Here is a 23,010-nt window from a genome sequence, read left to right on the forward strand (position 1 = left end):
GAGGCATTGTCGACAGAGACAATCAAACGGGTTTAAACAGGGGGTTTTCAGGCGGGTTTAGGTGATTAGGTTTGGGGTGGCGCCACCGTGGACTCGGGGGAGGTCGAAACGGCGGTGCCACGGCGTCTGTGTGCTTGGTTTGACGGCGAGCAGAGTGGTGGTGGTATCATAGGAGGATGTTAACGACGGTGTTGGCTATAGGGTTGCAAAGGGAGGCTGTTGGTGGCGGCAACCCCTGTGGCAGGGTTGTTGGCAGCCCTGGTTCGACTCGCCGGCGGCAGTCGACCAGGTTGGGGGTGGTTGTTGGTGGTTGGGTCGAACTGGGGAACAGGCCTGGTGGTTGTCGTGGTGTTTCGGGCGGCGCGTGAGGGGTTTTGGGCGAGTGTGAAGCCACGGGTTGTGGGAGTCGGGTTGTGGGGATTGTTTTATGTTTGTTTCGGTTTTCTTAATCGTAAAATTTGTTAATCTTTTATTTATCGTATTAGTTATTTAATTTAATTTCCGAATCGTTTAAATAATTAGAGACGGGTTTTGAGTCGGGTTGATTAAAATGGAAAACTGCTATATCGGGGAAGTTTCCATTTAAGGAAACTTTACAGGTTAGAGAGTTTCTATTTTTAGTAACCTTCTATTTTGGGAACGGGAATAGTTAAGTAATCATTTATCATTTATTTATCTTTCAGAGGGCGAATTGTTGTGGAATATTACTGAGCACCCGACTATTTGACTGCGGTACTGAGGTAGGGAAATACACTTGACTTATTATCGTGTTGTTGAATTGTGTTGACTTGTTGTGTTTCATATGACCAAACTGTGAACGTTGACTTGATTCGTGGTTGTTGATTTACGTTATGATTCATATACTGGAATGTGGTTGTCTGAATTGATCGTGTTGAGTATGTTATCACAACATTTGGTAGCTGGCATGGTTTCATTCATTGATATACATATTGTGTTGCATTGTTTACTGTTGAGCATTTCATATGCATTGGAGTTGGAGGATGGTGTGGTAGTGACGATGTTGAGATACGACGTGATGTTGTGATAAGGCCCAGGCTGGTTCTGCAGGACTTGCCCTGGTGTCCTCAGTTGTTGAGCTGATATATCGACGACGGTCGATTGTTGTGCCTGCCGGGGATCGGTATGGGCGGGCTTTCCGGGTTATGAGATATGAGTTGAGATGGAGATGGAGGTGACGGAGGAGCATGCATATCATATTTTGTTGTTTCATTGTATTCCCTACTCAACCTCGTGGTTGACCCTGTGTATTCGTGAACACCTGTGATGATCCAATTATTGGGGAGCAGACTTGACAGGTTTAAGAGATAGAACGGGAGCTTGATGGGCGTGAGACACTGGGTCAGAAGACTTAGAAGCTAGATCATTATTTAGAAGACCTTCACTTTTATTTATGTTAGTTCTTGGTAATTTGATGTAAACGAGGTTTTGTAATAATTAAGTTAAAGTAATTATATAATTTGCCTTGGAGTTTAATTTGTTATTCACTACCTCGGGAAACCGAGATGGTAACAGTCCGGTTTATTAGGGAATGTCTTGTTAGAGGCTCCTTCATAAATCGGGGTGTTACAAAGTGGTATCAGAGCGAACGATCCTCAGGCCTAAACCAATGCACCCAATGAACGTAGGATGTGTCTAAATAAAATGAACCCCTGGGTAGGAACTGTTAGGAGCTCACAGTGCGGTTAAGAAGGCGCCCTTAATACGTGCTCTTTTGCCCTCTCAGTTTTGAACCAGGTAACCCGAGAGAAATTGAGTGAATGGGGTAGTTAGAAGGAAAACCTTGGATATAATCGAGTTGATGTATACCTTGAGACCCATATATTCTAACCATTCTGTAGGACAACGTTACGGTAAGTATTTTGTATGAATGATGACGTGATCATATGATGTTGTGGGATGAGAAATAAATTTTCGTGTTCCGGTTGATAATCAATGAAGTGTTGGATTGTGGTAATCGCGAGCGTGAAAATAATTGCGAACTGATGATATTTATCTGGATGGGTGTTGAATGATGTGTTGATAGTACTATTATGTCTAGTGATACGCGGTTATGTGATCCCGAAGCCATGCTAGTATATTATTGTGATAGTAATGAGAAACACTATTGAATTGCATGTTTTTAGTCATAGCAATCGTGATTTAGATGTAAGGAGTAGATCGAGATGCGAAGGGATTCTATGGGGTAGATGTTACGAAGGTACACAGTGTGAGATTTAAGTTAGGATGGGTTAGTATCGATAGTGTGGATGTAAGAGCTTGGAACTTAGTAAAGAATGACCTAGTGCTGAAACTCGCTTTGTTTGATTTTACTCTTCAATTGACCTTACTGCCATTTCTTTTCTGTTTATTGCTTATGGATGAAAATTTTATGAGAGATAGCCTCGTGAGTTAGTGTTCATTTGGCGTTGGTTTCATGCTTATAAGATATACGGATTAGGAGTAATAAATATTTTAGTGGGCTGTGGTCAGGAAGTTCCTGTGCAGTGATGTTTTGACCAACGATTTTGTAAAAAATCCTCATTTAAATTGTATTAATATTTTTTGCATAATTCCAACTCCATCGATCAGAAGATTCGCATATGTTTTCAAATTGATAAGCCACGAAAATTTTTGATGCCTCTATATTAAATGGTAAGTTTTGCAAACTGACCCAAGTTTCGGACCAATTGCTGTCACATACTTGTTTGGACCAACTGAGTTGTAAAATTCTTTAAAAATGGAATTCTGGTGCTTTAGACCTAATTCTTTTTTCCCTGTGTTTTTAACTCTCCGTATTTTATAAAAGTAACATGAATCAAGTTTTAATCGAACGGTTACTTGTTCGTGGTCTTTGGAAGTTACAACGTGAATCATGACTTGTAAAATGTGCGTTCTATGTTGAGTTTTCATACAATTGTTTGGTTATTTCATGAGCCTTATTAATGTGACCTTATAATGTTTTTATATGATGATAGTAGCACGCATGTTCAGTAGTTATGTATCTTAACAAGTGATAAAATTAAAGTTTAGTTGATAACATTGTTGGCATGATAGTATGAGTGAAATTGAATAGCTTAATTTGATTCTTAATCGAGGGTGAAATATTTTATACGAGTCCAGTTGTTTGCATATTTTCTATATGTTTGGCATGTTGTAATATCTCTGGTGTGTTCATCATGTTTGTATAGTGGTCGGATATATATAAATATAAAACTATATTGTCATATCTTGGTAAAGTTGGTGGCGTTAAATGTTAACTTGATTGTTCTAATATACTCGCATGAATATTTATAATAATTATGTTTAAATGTTTACACATGGATGGTAGTAATGATTTAGGTTAAACTGTCCACACCTGTAGTATGCCATCTGAGTTCTAATGTCTTTCATGTGAGTTTGTGTGCCCATAGTTATATTTATTACCTTCATCGCATTAAATTATTTCAGTTGAACCTAAATGTAACACCCCGTAATTTCGGACCATTATAATTTTGCGGAAGTAATTTATTAATCAAGTAAAATTTGATATTAATGTATTTGAAGTAATAATAATTCAAATAAATATAATTTTATTGTATTTTGAAGTAAAGTATTTATTTTGATAGTTTCGAAATGTTTAAAAATAGTTTAAACCGTGTAAAAACTTTTTATTTCGAAATAAGGGCATATCGGGAGAAAAATGACAACTCTTTTGAAAATTGGACAAACGATTTTGGAAATGGGTCATATGAGTACTCAATCTTCTTGTAATCTCGTGTTTAAGAACTTTGGTCTTGTCGGAATTTTCATTTGACAAACGGTTTTAATTATTGTTGAAACGAGCCAAAACCGACTCATAAAATTCCGTCTCAATCCCGCTTTTCCTCTCCTTTCCACGGCACACCCCTCCCCCTTCCTTTCCTTTTCATTTTTCTGTTCCAACTTCTTGTTCCTCTTGCTCTTGACCGACATCCTCAAAGAAAAAAAAAAGAAAAGTATCTTACAATCGTAATTTCATCATAATTTCTTCGTTTCTAGTCCGATTTTCGCAAAATTTATATTTTCGGAATCCTCTCTTCAAGATCTACATCCTAGTATGTTTTAATTTCAGTTTTAATTATGTCGTTTTTGGCTGATTTTGGGCATATTTCGATTTTTATGCTTATTGTTGTGTTTTTATTGTTTATTTAGGTGAAGATTTAGAGGACGAGTTTGGAGACTCGTATATAGTTGAAGATAGTGGTTAGTTGGCAGATTAGGGTTTGATGTTCAAGGTGCTAATTGCTCATTTAGTTGCTAAAGGTAACATATTTCGAGTTACTCGACGGTTTAATGTCACAATTTTGTTTTCTTGTATGATTTTGTGATTGTTGTTTGAGTAATTAATTTCACATGAAAATATGGGTTAAATTCATGTCTAATTCATGTCTTTTGTTAGTTTAAGTTCTCATATTAGTATGGAAATGAATTGGGAACGATTAATTGATGCTTCAGACGATGTTAAACTGAACAAAAATGGAGAAATGGAGGGTTAGGGGTGGCGGCCAATGAAGAGCCGGCGAGCCCGAGCAGCCCACGGCTGCCTTGGGGTTGGCCCGGGTTGGCCCGTTACTTGTTTCGCGGTTTTTCATGCATTATTTGTCGTTTCGGGTTTATTAATGTTAAATTTAGTATAAGTAACATATGGGTAATCTTTTGAAATGAAGCATGTTAGTAGTAAATATAATGTTAACGGTAAAATTATATTTATATTGGTAGTTTGCACATGTTAGGATAGATTATAATATGAAATTGTAATGAATAAGCTTAAAATGACTTTTATAGCGATAATTGCAATGTTTTGGTGATTAAGCCGAAAACTGAGCCTTGGTCCCTTTGACTGAATCGATGTCAGTCAATTGTGTGATTGGTCAGCCGCAATTTAACCCGTACCTGTCGCAGGGCTGGGGTTGCGGGTAAAAATTCGGTTGGATGAAAATTAATGTGAAAAATGGATAATTGGCCTTATTCTTGTTTTAGGCCATTTATTAAGTTTTTTTTAGTTCACATGTGTTGTTGGTTGAATTTAATAGTTTCTTATATTGTAGAAACGGCCCTAAATTCCCTGAAACCTTTAATATTGTTAATATTGTTAGAATTGGAATTGGTATTGAATACTTCTTGCAGGTTGTTGTGTTTGTCATAGATAGGCCTTTATAGTCTTTGACGAGTATATGTTCACTGCTTAATAGCCTTTGTGTTCCTGACTTGGTGGGATTATATCCAAGTTGGGGCATGACCTCGTTACTTATTTTGATAGTAAGTGGTCAGCTTAAGTACTAGCCAACCCTTTGGTGGACTCCTTAGGGTACTCACTTTGTTTTAGAAAAATTGTGGGTCTTGGGTGCGGTGGTGTGTAACCGCATGTCTAGGTCTGCGCAGATTTTAGGCTAGGGTTATGTTGTGTCTTGGCCATGTTTTGATAGAACCTCTGAGCCAAGATACCGGTTCGATTACCTTCCCTACCTCGTGGTATAGACTCGAGTTACAGAGTGACTATTGACGGGACTAAGAACTTATGCCTGTCTTTGATATATTGTCCTATCTTGTATGGTGATTTTATGAATTGTAATAGGTGAGATGTAAGCCGGTTACAATTGATAAAGTTTGGATTACTGCTTGTTATATGTTTCACATGATAGTTTAATTTGGTCAGTTTAGTGTTCATATGTTAGAATACTTAATATCTAGATTATTTGTGGTGTTGGTTACATGTTTCATTACATGTTACATTAAATATGACATTTCGTGGCTGGGAGGACTCGAAGTTACTCCCCACTGAATTGTGGCTTTCGTGTTTGTATAAAATGCGATTGACAGGTTGAAGATGTTTAAATGGGGTACACAGACGAGCTAGTGAGCAAAAGAACCCTGGACTTAGTTTGGCTATACTATGTAGTAAACCTTTATATATTTCGTTGAGTTGATATTTTGAAGGGACATATGTCTCCCTCTTCTATTTTGGTTTGTATCACTTTATTCTCGCAACTTTAGCATAGTTATGTAAATTAGTTTGTTAGTGTTCCGGGTGTAATTACAGAGCAAGTTTGTTTACCACCCGCGCTTGTAAGATGACGTCTTTGGTTGAATCTTCCTCGCCTTGATTGTTCTCCTCGGCCTCTCCTGCAACAATGAGCGAACTGAGGGCTTGGCTTTGTGCCAAGCGTACTCACTCCGACGCTCAAGTCAGTAAACTCGAATGGACTAAGTTGTATGTTACTTGGCTAAGTATGTGTTGTAGAGAGATAAGGAAGATGTTACCAGATGAATAGTGATTCTTAGGTTCAATCGTGGATCCTCTACTCAATGAGAGTAGAGGAGTATTTATAGACTTTCACCTTTTGTCACGTAGTGGCCAAGTGGTTAGCAGGTGGAAAGACTGATCTACCCTCGGCCGAGGGACCCCTGGCAGGCCGACGGGCCCTGATGGCTCACCGCCGAGGGGTCTTGGATATGAGTTCGCGGATGTGTGCCCCGGCTGGCTAGTTGTCTCAGCCGGGACCTAGACAGGCTGCGTCGGTTAGGTTGTCTAGGTCGTTGACTTGTTGTGGATATCCTTGACCTTGCTCAATGTGTTGACTCGGTCAGCGGGTGCAGAATATGCCCCATCAATTTGCCCCCAGCGTAGTCTATGCCGTGGTATGGACTCCGATGTATGTTGAGCGTATATTCTGCGTAAGGAACGAATTTAAATCCCCGGCTTCTTCTCCCTCGGCTTACCTTCGTGCAGGCCGTACCATATCCCCCCTCCACATGGATGTGTAATGGACATCAAATGTGGAAGAGAAGACGGCGGTGGCCGCTGGACCCGAGGTTGAGAGTGCCGGTGTGCTTTGATTGCCCCGGCCGGTGCTGCCAAGCTCGGTTGATCATGTGGCCGGCGGAGAACAGATACTTAGGAATTTGCTGAGGGAGATGAATAGGCAGAGATATGAAGGGGCGTGTTGAAGAAGCTTGGTCACTGTTGCATTGATTGACGTTCAACTGTTGCAACGATTGACATTCCGTGGTCGCATGTCTGACACGTGTCTGTTCGCTGATTGGCTGACGTTTCATGGGCTGTGCCCTGATTGGTCTTTCTTCATGGGCTTTTTCCTATAAATAGGGTAGTTAGCCCCTGAAATTGGCCCTCAATTCCATTTTCTCTAAAATTTCCTTCTTGCTTAAACTCTCATTGACGAAACTTCTCTCTAGCCTTCAAACTTCTACTCGGCGTAACCCTTTTTCCAAGGTAAACAATCAAATTCTCGATCTTTTCTTTGTTAAATAATTGTTGCTGCCATGTCTTCGCGACGCCGGGCCTAGTAATCGTGCGTCGGGGGGTTCCCCGTCGCGTCTTAATGAAGAGGAGATACTAGAGGCTATCCCGATAAGGTCTAGGGGTCCTAGGCCTCTTTCTCCTGGTTAATCCGAAGTTCTGGAGGGTTGGGAGGATGAGGAAGATGATGATGCCGAAGGGGCTCATCCTAATGAGGGGAGGCCGTATATCGAGGATCACGGCGATGCCTGTAAGGCCTGCCCTAACCGCGCTTGGACCCATAAATTTGCCAGCTGTTCTGGTCCCGACGCTTTCGCGCGTCACTTCTACTTTGGCAGGGGGTATAGTATCGTCATTCCCGGGGTCGACCAGGCGGTCTGTTGCCCTCCCAAGGGCTACATCGGCGTGTACATTAGACACCTGGAGTATGGGCTCCGGTTTCCTCTAAATGAATACGTTATGGCCATTATTAGAGCCATGAACGTTGCCGTGGCCCAACTGCACCCGTTGGCTGTTAGGACCATAGTCGGCTTTGTCTGTCTCTGTCTCTTTAGGAGGGAGGTTCCGACGGTTAATTTATTTCGTCGGCTTCACCACCTTCGACCGTCGTTTCCTGGTCGCGTCGGATGGTACAGCGTGCAGACGGAGCCGGGTTACGTCTCCGTTGAAAAGCTTTCTTCCTGCAAGGGCTGGAAGGATCGGTGGGTGTTTGTTGAGGTTCCGGAGGAATATCCCTTGCCCCGGTCCTTCCAGCACCAAGTCAATTTGCGGGGTGAGACTAAGGCGGAGCGTGACAGATGGGTCACCCCAAATAAGCTTAAGATGGATGCCAGCAAGGTCCTTCTTAACGCCGATGAGGAGAGGGCGATGAAACTGTTTGAGGTGGGAGATGATGGGTTGCCGAAGGGATGGATTCCTCCGACGCAGATCATTCTCCAGGATGCGCCGCTCTGCCACGTCGGCCTCATACCGGCCCTAGCACAAGGTGAGTGGGGTCGGTGTGAGGCCCCTTTCTGTCATTTTTAAATGGTTATGTTTCTTGAACTTTGATTTCATTCCTTCCACTTAATCTTTGCTTTGCTTCTTTTTTTGCAGACCATTTTGGCCCTGGACACATGGAGGATATCCTTAGGAGAATGGGGCTTGCTGCAGACAAGTCAGTTGTTGATAAGCACCCTAAGGCTCTGGCTCGTGACCGCAGAACGCCGCCGAATGATCTCATGGATCAGCAGTTGAAAGGCTTAAATGCGGAGGCGGCCCGGCGACGCGTTATTGGTAATATGCGCGCGCCGAACGCGAAAACAAGGAAATCGGCGGTGACGGCGTCGACATCGATCCCCGCCTCCCATTCCTTCGATCAAAAAAGGGACAAAGTGGAAGTCGTTGATGTTATTCTTTGGGGGGACTCCGTGCGGAGGGATCTCCTCATGTTCGTAAGAGGAAAGAGCCTACCCACATCGACGCCTCGCCTCTAAGATGCGATAAAGGGCATCCGACCAAGAAGGCCAAGCCCTCTGGTACTGATCTAACCTGTGGCTCAGATTTAGCCGGCTCATTAGGCGTTCCTGATGACGGGCTCTCTGGTATGTCTATGTATGTTGACACAGATGCCTTGATTGGATTTTTTGTAGATCAACCGCCGCCGTCTACGGGTCACACTGTAGAGCGGCATGCCGAGAAGAAAACTGCGCAGGCAAGTGGCCAAGATGCCGCCGTTGTCACGTCCTTCCCGAAGTCCACCCCACTCCAGGTTAGGTCGGAGGGCCTAAGCTTGGTTAAGTTGCTGTCAAGGTGGGCCGAGGTGGCCGGTAACCTCGTTGTGGAGCAGGCTCAGGACATGGCTGAGGCTGCGCCTCAGCTTGAGCAGCTCCGGTCTGAGCTTGCTGCTGCGAAGGAGGAAGCTTGTAGGGCCAAGGTTGAGGCCGAAAAGGCGGTCCTCGCTGAACGAAAGTTTCGGGAGGACGCCGAAAAGGCACTAGTTGTTGAAAAGGCCAAGGTCGAGGCTGCGGATGGTAATGCTGCTAGGCTGCTGGAGGAGCGTGACCACTTTCAGAGGCTCGCCGACCTTAATGCTAAGAGCTACCAAGAGCTGAGGTCCGGGTATAAGGCCCAGGGGAAGGTGATTCGGAACAGGGACGCTGTTATTGCCCAGAGGGAGAAGGACATTGAGATGCTCCAAACCGTTGTCCTTCCTAACATGTGCACCCAATACGGGGACCTGGCCGAAGAAGCCGCCAGGGAAACAATTGGGGAGCTCTTTCCTCTTGATGGCTCCTTTCCGTGGGGGAAATATGACGAGCTGTTTGATGACAAGCTCGAGGCCAAGGAGAAGGCTGCGGAGGAGAAAGCCAAGGAGGAAGCAAGGGTGAAGAAGGAGGAAGATGAGGCCGCAGGGAAGGTGATAGTTGCTGAGGATGCTAACGCGGCCAAGGAAGCTGAGGCTGAGGCCGAGGTTGTTAAGAAGGCTGAGACCGAGGTCGGGGCTACCCAGGAAGCTCCTGGTTCTTCCACCAAGGGCGATGCTGCTAACCCCACCGATGGCGGGCAGCCACAGGTATAGGGAGACGGGCGGTCGTCACCAGGCTCACCCGGCATCTCGGATAGCTTTAGCTGTTCGGGGGCCAATTATTAGGCCTTTTCTCCCTGCCATCTTTTGGCGCTTCAAATTATAAGTCTGTAACCTTTTGCTTTCTTTTTCCTTGTATTTCGTAACACTTTGGTAGGTAGAGTTTTGGCTTATCCCTATGGGGACGGCCGTCGTCTGTATTCTCCTTGCAATTATTTCCAATGAAGTTTGCTTTTTGGCCTTCGGCTTTGGCCGGGGTTTTGATCACCGCTCTTTACTTATCTTCTTGCGTTATTTAATTGAGCGCTTCTTTTTACCTTCGGCCGGGCCGAGGTGGTTTAGAATGCGTATCTCAACTGTGTTTAACGTCTTAAGCTCGGTCTTAATTTGCCGAGGGCAAGTCGCGTTTTACTCGTCTCTTCCCGGTCTTAATTTGCCGGGGGCAACGGAGTTTACGTTTTGATCGCTTTGTTGCACACATGTTAGCATATTGGCTCGTTCCCCCGTCACTCTCGGTCTTAATTAGCCGAGGTGATCAAGGTTTTGGCTCTATCCGCTGTGTACATATGTGGAGATGTGGGCTCGTTTCCCCGTTGCTCCCGGCTTAAAGCCGGGGTAATCGAGGTTTTTGGCCTATCTGCTTCTTGGCGTGGCTGCCGTGGCGTCTACCACTTGGAGTGACTGCTGCGGCGTCTACCTCTTAGGGTGACTGCCGTAGCGTCTACTTCTTGGGGTGACTGCGACGGTGCCTGCTTCTTGATAGCGACTATGGGGGGAAATGAACACTTTGATGGAAAACTTGGGACCATTCTTCATTAGAAATAACATGCGTCGGGGTGCCCACAGTTGTTTCGGGCACCTCCGCCGCTACAAAATATTTTTCCGAGATTGCCCGTCCCAATGGTGTATTAAAGGCGCACCCTCCATGTCTGTCAGCCGGTGTGTCTTGAGAGAGCGTCGGACCTGGGAGTGTACTGTATCTGGAAAGACTCTAATCTGGCGGTGTCGGCTTTTATCCTTTCCAGGTATCTTCCCATCCCATCGTCTCGGGCCTTATACTCTTCCCTGACTTGGTTGGCCACCAATAGCGAGCATGTTTTTACCACCGTCTCGTAATCGGACCCGTTGTTTGAGGCCGAGGAGACAAGTTTCAAAGGGTGCTTAGACACGTTCCCGCTTGGGCCGGTGATAAGGATGCCGGCTCCCGAGCTGTTCGCCGTAGGGGGCCCGTCAATAGTTATTTCCCATATGCCGGGATGTGGTTCTTCTTGGTCGGTCGGGGTTCCTCCAACCATGCCGACGTTGGTATTCATCGGGTCTTCCTCCTGCTGCAAGGATGGGCTCTTCCCCTTCTCTCGATCAAGTTTTGCCACTTTGAGGGATTGCATGTTGCACCCTCGGCGGATATCCGGGTGTTGACCACCTCGTCCTTCTCGTTCTTGGAGACGAGCTTATGCGCTTCCCCCGGTCCGAGACATACATCGGTGTCGTGTCCGGATGGACATCACTCGTCGCCTCGCCTCGCTCGAGTGACTCGGCCTATGAGGACGTTGTAGGCGGATGAGCCGTCAATGACCACGAACTCCGATAGGACATTCTTGGCCGCATTCCCCTCGCCGAACATGACCGGCAACCTGATCGATCCCAGGGGTACCAGGCCGGCCCCGGAGAAGCTATACAGCGGATTGGTGCAGGGGCTTAAGTCTTCAGTCTTCAGGCCGAGTCCTAGGAAGCATTCCATGAACATAATGTTCGTGTAGGCGCCTGTGTCAATCAGGCACCTCTTGATCAGGTGATTGGATATGTCCAAGTGGACTACTAGTGGGTCGCTGTGCGGGGCGATGACTCCCCCGTAGTCCTTCCTCCCAATGGTCATATCGGGGATGTTGGAAGTGGTGGCCGCTGTCTTGGGCACAAAGTTGATGGCCTGATACAACTCGTTTAAGTGCCGTTTGTGCCCATGAGCGGACCCACCGTTCTCGTTGCCCCCGATGACAACATGGATTACACCTATTCGTTCAAAGACGGACTTCTTATTCGAGCCGCCGGCGTCAGTCTTTTGATCTTTGGCAACATACTTGCCGAGGCTCCCCTTCCGGATAAGCTCTTCAATGGCATTCTTCAGATGCCGGCAGTCGTCAGTATGGTGACCGGTGTGGCCGTGGTATTCACAGTACTGACTCGTGTCACCGTCTCCCTTTGGTTTGGGGGGCCTTTCCCACTTCTGGCCCTCGCTCTTGCTCAGGGCGAAGACCTCGGCGGCGGGCACGACTAGGGGGGTGTGCTCGTTGTACTGCTTCGGGTAGTATGTTCCCGACCTCCCCCCGGCGCCCGCCGAGTTCTGCTTCCTGACAGATTTGTCAGGCCGTGACCTATTATAGTCACGGCGTCCTTCGTCCAGGTTGTCCTCCCGGCGGCTCTTTCTTTCTGAGTGTCCGGCCTCGCTGGAGCCTACCCAGGTTTTGTGGTAGTCCTCTACTTTCATGGCCTGATCGGCCATTTTCCTGGCGGACTCCAGGTTCAGGCCGCCGCACTTGATGAGCTCATTTTTTAGGTCCCCTCTTGGGAGGCCTTTCATCAGCGTGAAGGCCGCCAGCTCGCTGTTCAGCTCACGGATCTGCTGAACCTTGGCGTCGAACCTCTTCACGTAACTCCGGAGAGATTCGCCTCCCTCCTGTTTGATAGTCAGGAGGTCCGATGTCTCGACGGCTCTCCTCTTGTTGCAAGAGTACTGGGCCAGGAAAGTGTCCTTTAGGTCGGCGTAACAGTATACCGACCCGTCGGGTAGCCCCTTGTACCAACTTTGCGCCATCCCATGCAGTGTCGTTGGGAAGACTCGGCACCAAACCTCGTCGGGTTGCTCCCATACCGACATGTGAGACTCGTAAGCCTCAACGTGGTCGGTTGGGTCGCCTTCCCCTTTGTATGCTATGGGTGGCAACTTCAGCTTAGTCGGCACCGGGGTATCCAGGACGTAGGCGCTGAGAGGCTGTCTAACCGTGTGTCGAACGATACGCGGCGATCGACTCCTCGCACCCCTAGTCCGGCTCCTCCCCCCGTGGCGGGAGGGGCTTTTCTCCGACTCGGTGAGTCGGACTCCTTCCCGACTCCGGTGAGTCGGGCTTCTTCCCCCGACTGCGGTAAGTCGGGCTTCTTCTCCGACTTAGATAAGTCGGACTTCTTTCACTCCTCTGGGGAATGCCTCGTCGGCGCTGCGGCGACGCCGTCCTCCCGTGAGTGCGGGAAGGGCTTAGGTCCGCCACTAGCGCTCCGGGCTCCCCCGGCGTCTTGTTAGGGCCAGCTTCTTCCAGTTCTTCGTTCAAGTCTCTTGGTGTCACATTATGGGCCCTGGTCTCCTGGACGGGTTCCGCCGCTCTTGTCGGTGTGACAGTGTGAGCCAGCGCACTACTTAATAGTTCCAGAAGCAGCCTCAGTTTTGCTGCTTCGACCACATGTCCCATGATGGTGATCTGGTCGGTGGGTAGCGGCGTATCTGGCATTATTGGCATCCCGTATTCCGGCTGAATTACTAGGCCGGTGAAGGGCTGCGCAACACCAGAATTGTGGACGGTATCATCTTGGTAGGGTTCGGTTTCGTCAGTTACGAATACCTCTTGTTGTTTCGACATCTTCTTAGCTTTTTTGGGTGGGCTTTTTGTTTGGGAATGAATGTGACTAGCTTCTAGTATCTTCCCCACAGACGGCGCCAATTGTTCCGGGTGTAATTCCAGAGCAAGTTTGTTTACCACCCGCGCTTGTAAGATGACGTCTTTGGTTGAATCTTCCTCGCCTTGATTGTTCTCCTCGGCCTCTCCTGCAACAATGAGCGAACTGAGGGCTTGGCTTTGTGCCAAGCGTACTCACTCCGACGCTCAAGTCAGTAAACTCGAATGGACTAAGTTGTATGTTACTTGGCTAAGTATGTGTTGTAGAGAGATAAGGAAGATGTTACCAGATGAATAGTGATTCTTAGGTTCAATCGTGGATCCTCTACTCAATGAGAGTAGAGGAGTATTTATAGACTTTCACCTTTTGTCACGTAGTGGCCAAGTGGTTAGCAAGTGGAAAGACTGATCTACCCTCGGCCGAGGGACCCCTGGCAGGCCGACGGGCCCTGATGGCTCACCGCCGAGGGGTCTTGGATATGAGTTCGCGGATGTGTGCCCCGGCTGGCTAGTTGTCTCAGCCGGGACCTAGACAGGCTGCGTCGGTTAGGTTGTCTAGGTCGTTGACTTGTTGTGGATATCCTTGACCTTGCTCAATGTGTTGACTCGGTCAGCGGGTGCAGAATATGCCCCATCAGTTAGCATTTGCAGGTTTTGGCACTCTACATTTGGAAATGTTTGTGAATGGTTTAGAAAAGTTTTAAAAATTACAGGTTTTATCTAGTTGAACCAATTACAAACATATCCTGTCAGTTTTTCTGTAGATCTTACGTTTTTATTTAACGCTAAAATTTGAGGGTGTCACACTAAACTTATGACATGATAATGAACAGTGTTGTTATTCCTTATTGGATATGCTCGTTATTATATTGACATAAAATGCTAAAGTGATTCTTGCAATTGTATGGGCGTGATATAAAGGAAACTGTTTGATGTAGCACGACATTTGACATAACTATATTCTCGAGTCGTTGCTATCAAGTATATTCTAATGAAGATTACTTATGATAACTATGTTGGCAATTATAATGGGATAACCCTTTTATGATTCACATGATATGCGTTGGTTTAAATGATAGTCGTTATAGTTACATTTAATTGAGCCTACGAGTTGCCTAATTATTCAAATCGTGCAAATCAGAGAAGTTGTTCAAGTTGCTAATCTTTTATCATAGATAATGTTCTACAAAGTATATGATGGCAAATGTGTATGTTTAAGCTATTTATGCGATATCTTTTGTTTTGCTGAAAATGAGTTATACTAAGTTGCTGGACACAATTGAACGATATGGTTGCTAAAATGTTAAACACATGTGTGATATGGAAGTAATGTTGTTGTTGTCATGGATCATACGTTGTTACTTTTATTGGGAAATATGTTTTCAGAATTTATATCATACAACCTGACTAATTCGTGTTGCATGTCTGATGAGTCAAATGGTTTTGATTACATGTTATGTTTTTTATGGTTTCAAAGTGTTTAAGTAATGCATATGCACCGCATGTTTTAATACTCCTGGTAATTGTTAGTAGTAGGGCGGAATGAAGGCGCATATGGATCAATTGTTCGGAATTAGTAATAATTTTGACTTGGGAGAGGAATTTGGTGGGGTCAATGTGAAACTGTATGCTGGTATACGTATATCCTTATGGTTGATCTTTCTAAGGTTGTTGTTCTCTGGTAGATAATGCGAACTGTGATAATCTTGAGTTGACCAAAACCCTGGTACTACAACACTACTCAAAACTTGTTATATAACTTTCGCACACTTAAACCTCGTGAATGAATCCTTTATCTTAACACCCTTCTACGGTAGCACCCTTGTGTCCTAATTTGTTTAGCTTTCCACTCTGTAGGATGGATCCCTACAATGTACACCCGCGAGACTGCTACATGTCACTTGATGCTGACTTCAATGAGCATTGTGAGAAACTTTGCGCTACCATGGACAAGTATGGCCATAATGGACACCCTGAGTACTTAACTAATACTCAGTTTAGAGCGTATACCCTTATCGATTCTATCCCTGACTCTGGCATACTAAAGGACAGCAAACACTTCTATATGAGAGAGCTGTCCACCCATTGCATGAGGTTATGCCGTGACCCCAATTACTGCGACGGGGCCAGTTACCCGCCCGAGCATACCTTTGACTTTATATCAGGCGACCTGAGGTATGAATTTTATGCTAATGTACCTGATGCCGAAAGTACGACTGAACCACCCAAACCAGACATTGGGGAGGAGGTGAACCAAGAAGGGAATGACATAGAAGTCACAGGGGACGGAATGCGGACTGGCGAGCTTGACGATGATAACGAGCGCATCTATAGTAAATACTTTCCAGAAAGGGCCCAAGAGTTATAGACCGGGATAGATGGGAGAAGAAAGGAACGCCTGAGCCTAAGTCACCAGAGTCAGATTAAGCGCGATCTAAGGACTGTTATGTTAGAACTAGTAACACCATGATCGGTTTGTTATGAAACCGTGTAAACCTTTGGCTCTTTTCTTGTTGTTCTTTTAGTTTGATGTTGTGTTTTAAGTTAAGAATGCGCTAAGTAATAAGTGTTACTTGTTGACAATCAGCTAATTCCATAATAAAACCTTGTTTTCGACCTTAATGTTAATGCGAAATTTCTTACCATGTGTTCCTTTCCGTACATGTTGTTGACAGTGATTTTGTTGCATACGTGTGAGAAAGTTGAAAAGAGGTTACGAGGACGTAACCATGTTTTTAGTTGGGTAGGATTGTAAAATCTTGATGGTTTACGATCTGGTTAAGTGGTATGTTATGATTGGCTGACTGAGAATTGACCATGCATGGAGTCTGCTGTTTTAAATTGTTATTATTCGGTCAATGTTGTGGTTCTTTAAGTGCCACATACTTCTGTCGTATGTTCAACTTTGGGGACAAAGTTTCTTAAGGGGGATAGAATATAACACTTCGCGTTTTAGAGTTTATGTATATGTACTACTTGTGTTTGTCTTATGCTTGTGGATGTGTGGTTATCGTTACGGGGTGGCGAACTTCGGGACGAAGTTCATTTTAAGGGGGGAAGACTGTAATACTCCGTATTTTATATTACTAGTTAAGTCGGGTTAATTGTTTAGTCGATAATTACGTTAAGTTATTTCACTTGACTCGCGTTGTATCGTAAGATCGAGTTGTTTCATAAGTTATTTGAGACGGGTTTATAGGGAATTCGAGATGTGAGCTAAACCTTTTACCCTCGACCCATTTGAGTTTACCCAATAACATGTTTAACCCAATTAACCCAACACCCAACATCATGTTCTAACCTAAATTTTAACCTAATTTTACCCTAACAATACACGACCCTCATCTCACCCGTCTCCCTCATTTCAGCGGCACCAATCCCAACCTTCACGCAAATCGAGAGAGAGAGAGAGTGAGTGTGAGTGTTGACGGCACAGCAAGGAAGAGCATAGGGTGGTTGTCGACGTTGTGAGGTGGCCTTGGTGGTGGTTTACGTGGCGGTTTAGGTAAGTAGTCACCTTTTCTTTTCTTTTTTTTTAGTTTGTCGGGTTGTGGTTATGGTCACCGTGTGTCGCAGGGAGGTGATAAGGGTGGTTGGTGTCGGGGAAATGGTATTGGGTGGTTTGAGTCGCCCCTATTGGTGGCGGTTAGGTGGGTTTTAGACGGTGGAAATGGCGGCAGAAAGCATTGTCGACAGAGACAATCAAACGGGTTTAAACAGGGGGTTTTCAGGCGGGTTTAGGTGATTAGGTTTGGGGTGGCGCCACCGTGGACTCGGGGGAGGTCGAAACGGCGGCGCCACGGCGTCTGTGGGCTTGGTTTGACGGTGAGCAGAGTGGAGGTGGTAGCATAGGAGGATGTTAACGACGGTGGTGGCTATAGGGTTGCAAAGGGAGGCTGTTGGTGGCGGCAACCCCTGTGGCAGGGCTGTTGGCAGCCCTGGTTCGACTCGCCGGCGGCAGTCGACCAGGTTGGGGGTGGTTGTTGGTGGTTTGGTCGAACTGGGGAACAGGCCTGGTGGTTGTCGTGGTGGTTCGGGCGGCGCGTGAGGGGTTTTGGGCGAGTGTGAAGCCACGGGTTTTGGGAGTCGGGTTGTGGGGGTTGTTTTATGTTTGTTTCGGTTTTCTTAATCGTAAAATTTGTTAATCTTTTATTTATCGTATTAGTTATTTAATTTAATTTCCGAATCATTTAAATAATTAGAGACGGATTTTGAGTCGGGTTGATTAAAATGGAAAACTGCTATATCGGGGAAGTTTCCATTTAAGGAAACTTTACAGGTTAGAGAGTTTCTATTTTTAGTAACCTTCTATTTTGGGAACGGGAATAGTTAAGTAATCATTTATCATTTATTTATCTTTCAGAGGGCGAATTGTTGTGGAATATTACTGAGCACCCGACTATTTGACTGCGGTACTGAGGTAGGGAAATACACTTGACTTATTATCGTGTTGTTGAATTGTGTTGACTTGTTGTGTTTCATATGACCAAACTGTGAACGTTGACTTGATTCGTGGTTGTTGATTTACGTTATGATTCATATACTGGAATGTGGTTGTCTGAATTGATCGTGTTGAGTATGTTATCACAACATTTGGTAGCTGGCATGGTTTCATTCATTGATATACATATTGTGTTGCATTGTTTACTGTTGAGCATTTCATATGCATTGGAGTTGGAGGATGGTGTGGTAGTGACGATGTTGAGATACGACGTGATGTTGTGATAAGGCCCAGGCTGGTTCTGCAGGACTTGCCCTGGTGTCCTCAAATATTGAGTGATATATCGACGACGGTCGATTGTTGTGCTCGCCGGGATCGGTATGGCCGGGCGTTCCGGGTTATGAGATATGAGTTGAGATGGAGATGGAGGTGACGGAGGAGCATGCATATCATATTTTGTTGTTTCATTGTATTCCCTACTCAACCTCGTGGTTGACCCTGTGTATTCGTGAACACCTGTGATGATCCAATTATTGGGGAGCAGACTTGACAGGTTTAAGAGATAGAACGGGAGCTTGATGGGCGTGAGACACTGGGTCAGAAGACTTAGAAGCTAGATCATTATTTAGAAGACCTTCACTTTTATTTATGTTAGTTCTTGGTAATTTGATGTAAACGAGGTTTTGTAATAATTAAGTTAAAGTAATTATATAATTTGCCTTGGAGTTTAATTTGTTATTCACTACCTCGGGAAACCGAGATGGTAACAGTCCGGTTTATTAGGGAATGTCTTGTTAGAGGCTCCTTCATAAATCGGGGTGTTACATTTCCGGATGGATTTCTTCTTTGTAAGAGTATCTTTCATGTATTTCGCATAGGCTGTAACGTGATTGATTAATTCCGTAAATGGAATTGAGACTTCCAAGTTCTTAACAATCTCCATAAACTTCCCAAGTTGTTCATCAAACTTAGGCTTAGCTTGACGACTTGGAAATGGAAGCCGAATCACAATAGGCTCTTTATCTTTAGCCTTTTCTTCATTCTCCTTTTAAATTCCTTGAATGGTGGGTTCTTCTTCTTTAGAGTTTCAACAACTCTTTCCTTGTCACTAGCATTCACAACATCTTCATCAACGGGCCTCTTTGGCCCTTCATACCTTATACCACTTCTCAAATGGATGGCACTCACCGATTCTTGTCTTGGGGAATTACCTTAAGGTGGTAATTGCCCCTTTTGTCTTTGTGAACTTGAAGATGCCAATTGAGACATTTGGGTCTCCAACATCTTTGTGTGAGCTAGTATGTTGTTAATGGTGATGTCTTTTGCTTGGCTATCCTTTTGCATTTGAGTGAAAAATTCTTGTTGGTTCTTTTGCATTCGGAGGACCGCTTTTTGAACATCAAAACCTTGGTCATTTGTTTGATTGTATGGAGTTTGGTTTTGATAACTTTGGTTTTGATTGTAAAAGGGTCTTTGAGCTTGGTTTCTCATTGGAGGTGGGGTGTATGTTGTTTGAGGGTTTTGAACATTTTGGCTTTTGTATGAGAGGTTGGGATGGAATTTGGTGTTTTCATTTTAATAATTGAAATAAGGGGTACCACTCTTGTATGCTTGGAAAGCATTCACTTTTTCACTTGTTGCCCTACATTCACTTTGGTCATGTCCCAAAGTTCCACAACTCTCACATACTCCACTTGGAATTGATGAAGATGCCACCATGGCATTAACATGTTGCTTTGGTGATTTGGAGGCTTCTTCAAGCTTAGCCATAGCCTTTTCAAACTTCAAATTAATGGTATCAATATGAGCACTAAGTTGAGCACACAATCGAGTAATAGAGTCCACTTCACGCTTTCCTCCTCTAGTAGCCTTCCGAGGTCTTCTATATTGTGAGTTATGGACCGCCATTTCCTCAATCTTGTTCCATGTTTGATTATCGTCAACTTCGGTGAACATACCATTTGATCCCATATTGAGAATGTTTCGGGAGTCTTCATAAAGACCATTCCAAAATTGTTGTACCAAGAACCACTCGCTAAGTCCGTGATGAGGACAAGATCGACAAGTATCCTTGAATCTCTCCCATGCTTCATACAAAGATTCCTCATCCCTTTGTTTGAACCCGGTGATTTGGGGTCTCAACATGTTAGTCTTTTCTGGAGGATAGAACTTTTTGTAGAAAGCAAGTGCCAATTTATTCCAAGAGTCAATACCAAGAGTAGCCTTATCAAGGCTCTTTAACCATTGTTTCGCGGTACCGATCAAAGAAAAAGGAAATAAGACCCATCGAATTTGGTCTTGAGTAACTCCGGTTTGAGAAATTGCATCACAATAGTCACAAAAAGTCTCCATATGAGAATGAGGGTCTTCACTAGGCATCCCCCAAATTGACTTCTCTCAACTAATTGTATAAATGCGGATTTTGCAACGAAATTACCGGTTAAATGTTGTGGTGTGGGAGTACCATTTGGTAGGTTCTCCTCGATTGGTACGGAATGTGATAAAAATTTAGGCATTGTGGGTTGATTTTGTGGTTGGTTATGTGTTGGGTTATCCTCTCCTTCTCTTGCAAAAGGGTTGATGAACTCAATGTTATTTGGTTGAACGTCCACAATCTCACCAATACCTCTCAAAGTATTCCTAACAAGTCTTCTATTGTTGGTCAAAGTTCTTTCAATTTCAAGATCAATGGGTAACAAGTTACCTTGTGATCTCCTAGACATGCAAAATATCAAACAACTCGAAAATAATTAGAACAAACCTTGAGGAGTTTTACTTCCTCAAGGTAAAGAAAGACACAACTAAAAAGCAACCAAAGAAAATCAAATCAAGTTAACACCGTCCCCGGCAACGGCGCCATTTTTGGTCGGTGTATGAATTTCGGTTACTTGTCGTTAAGAGTTACCTAGACCAAAACAATATTTATAACTTCACAAACTACTCTACTTTTAGTAAAGAGGTAAGTAAAGGTCGGATCCCAAGGGACGGGTATTGATGTAGGATTTTCGATTGCAAATGGTTGTGTCTAAGGGTGTCACAATTTTGGTTGAGGTAGGAGATCAACTAAACTAAATAACAATGTAAATAAAGTAATGAAAGCAAGCAAGATGATTAAAACGAGATATAAACAATTGATTAAAAGCACTAGGGTGTCATGGGTTCATAGGGGATTCATGGGAGTTGATCATACAAACATATTCTCTACTAGATGCAAGCAATTATTGTTGTGATGGGATCGAGTTAGTGTATATCTTACAATCCCTAGGAAGGTTTGGGTCTCGGAGTCGAATCTATTAGACTGTACAACACCTACAAGTCGACTCAATCCTCCCTATCCAACTATATGCATGGTCTAATGAGACTCGAGTTGGTTTATGTCTTACAAGTCTCATTGAAAAGGTAAGTGATGGGTAAAAAATTCAAGGATTCATAGGCTCGCATTTCATCAAACATAACATGTGCATAAGTTGAAATTACAACAAGCAAGCAAATTAATTATGAAAACATATTAGATTAAGCATGAATCAATCCCCATGTTGGTTTCCCTTAATTCCCCATTAACCCTAGTTAAGGAAACTACTCACTCATTATCAAGTTTAATATGCTAACAAGGTTGTCAATCATACTAGCAAGGCAAAACATGATGAACAAATGAAGATGATTAACAATAATTAAAAAGGATTAAGAGAGAATTATATTTATAAAGATGATTCCAAATAATAAAGCAAAGAATAATAGAAGTACTTGATCATTGATGGAAGGTTATCAATCCTCCAAATAAACCCAAATAGTCTTCTAATTACCCAAAATAAATGATGAACAATAGAGAAATTAAGGAATGATTAAGAAATGAGATTTGTATTAATACTAAATTAAGAATTGATTACAAGATAAAGAGAGTATTAGGACTTGATTAAGATCCTATTAAGATGACATTAAGATGACATGGTAATCTAGGTAGTACAATGGGGTATTTATACTAGAGATTAGGTACAAAGATTAGGGTTACTAAGGGCTTAAATGAATATTAAGACCCTTAAGAAAAGTTGAGGAAGTGCTCCTCTCCAAGGAGATGCTCATCTCCGTTTTGGTGGTCTTCAAGTAATACGCTCGTCCCAAGCGTCTTGGCTGAGGGACGGTTGGTTCTGGAGCAGAATCCGAGCGGATTGTGGGTCGGGACGCTCGGATTATTTGGTCTCAAGACGAGCGTCTTGGCCTCGGGACGCTCAGACTGTAGCAGGGCGACGCTCGTCCTGGGCACTGCGACGCTCGGATTCCTTTAAAGTCACTTCTCTTCTTTTCTTTCTTCAACAATCCTCGGGGATCTTGTTGGAGATGCAAGGATCCTTTCATCATTGCCCAATCTACTTTATTATCTACATAGGCCTTCTAGCATTGTCTTCCATTTGATGCTTGGTCATTGAATTCGATCAATTTAGCTCCATTTTGCCATGAAAATGCAAGATTTGCACTCCTTTCCTACCAAGGGATCAAAACCTCAAAGAATATGAAAAACGAGAAACTAAAGATAATAAATGACCCAATTATGCACTAAAAAGCATAGGAATGAGGCTAATTCGGGGACTAAATATGCTCAAATATGAGTCACATCACCCGCTATCAAGGACACCCCTATATATATATAGCTTAGAACATGAAAATGATTCTTCCGAAGGTATAAAAACATTATCTTTTACCAGTTCATACTCTCCCAAACCCATAGCTAAGGCATGACTCCTAGACACAAAAGAGTGGGTTACCCGCCCCTGAATCAAACAGTACAAAAAACGATGTGTTATGAATAAGGAAAGTACCAGTAACCACATGAGCATCCTTCTCAGCTTCCTGCTTGCCCATCATGAAAATTTTACCGCTGTTCTTCTGGCCTCCTCCTTGTATTGTACTAGCTGATGCAGTAGACTTGGCAGTTGATGCCTGATTGGTATTAACTGTCGGACGCTGATAGGAATTACCACCATTGCGGTTGAACTGCCATTATTATTGCTCTGGCCACCTTGGTGGTTCCACGACCCAGCTGGCCAATTACTTGCATAACTCTGCG

General features: G+C 44.2%; 1 non-coding gene across 1 annotated transcript; it reads left to right on the top strand.

Moving 5' to 3' along the window:
- The first annotated feature begins 19,986 nt into the window (after positions 1-19,986).
- LOC141619781 (small nucleolar RNA R71) lies at positions 19,987-20,093 on the top strand. The gene has a single exon (XR_012531806.1). It is a non-coding gene; the product is annotated as a small nucleolar RNA R71 (small nucleolar RNA).
- Positions 20,094-23,010: the final 2,917 nt, after the last annotated feature.

The sequence above is a fragment of the Silene latifolia genome, chromosome 1 (assembly GCF_048544455.1).
Source record: "Silene latifolia isolate original U9 population chromosome 1, ASM4854445v1, whole genome shotgun sequence".
NCBI classification, from domain to species: Eukaryota; Viridiplantae; Streptophyta; class Magnoliopsida; order Caryophyllales; family Caryophyllaceae; genus Silene; species Silene latifolia.